Below are 982 nucleotides of genomic sequence, written 5' to 3' on the forward strand. Positions count from 1 at the left end.
GAGATGGCTCACTGGTCAGTTCTTCCAAATGACCTGAGTTCTAGTCTCCGTGGGCACCCACACGCATGTGGCATGTCCACACACACACACACACACACACACACACACACACACACACACACATATGAATAACTAAAATTCAGGAAAGCCAAACTTTGATTACAAATAACACAGACAGGTGGATATGGTATCAACACAGGATGATGCCATTTTTAAATTTTTCAAAAAATACAGTTAGTGCACAAGCATAGAAAAACCATTCCTAGTTAAAGACACCTTTAGGGAAGTGTAATTTGCACATTGTACGCTTCTGTGAGGTACAGTCCATTGGTGTTGTGGCAAGCTTAGTCAGGTGGCTTTGTTTTGGGTGGTGATGTGCTGCCCTGAGTCCACTTCTCCCTCGGGGTAGCCAGGCCCATGGCGCCCTGAGCTGGACTAGACGGAGATGAGCTTGACCCAAGAGCGTGCGGGTGCAGTGCAGGCTCTCCGTCCCCGGTGAGTGTTTGGGCAAAGAACACACACCAGGAACAGCTTCGGGGAAGTGGTTCAGTTTATCGGGGAGAAAAGGGGGTATTTATTTATGCCCCGGAGAGGTGGCCAGGGTCTCTGGGGCGGGGCTTGTGTGGCCCCGTGTACCATTGGCCAGGGCAAGCGTTGTTGGAAGATGCCTTATCTGCATACTCAGGGGCTGTAGGGTCTGGGGAAAAGACCTTAAAAGGGCAAACAAGGAGTGAAGGCTGATAGCTGTCAGAGTAATAAATTCTTGATGGTGGAGGAGCCGGCTTTGTGGCACCAGGTTGGGAGGTGAGAGGTGGCCAACTCCTGCGGTCCTTACGTTAGAGGTTTCCAGGGTTGACACTTCCTTGCCCCTTTTCTTCGGAGCCCTGGGCCATTACAGTCCCACAGTGGCGGTGTCTTTTATCACTCTTGGCTTTGCAATGACATTTTAGAAGAACAATTTCTCCTCCCCCCCCCCCCCCCC

The sequence above is a fragment of the Psammomys obesus genome, unplaced genomic scaffold (genome assembly GCF_907164565.1).
Source record: "Psammomys obesus unplaced genomic scaffold, mPsaObe1.curated_primary_1811, whole genome shotgun sequence".
Taxonomy (NCBI): Eukaryota; Metazoa; Chordata; class Mammalia; order Rodentia; family Muridae; genus Psammomys; species Psammomys obesus.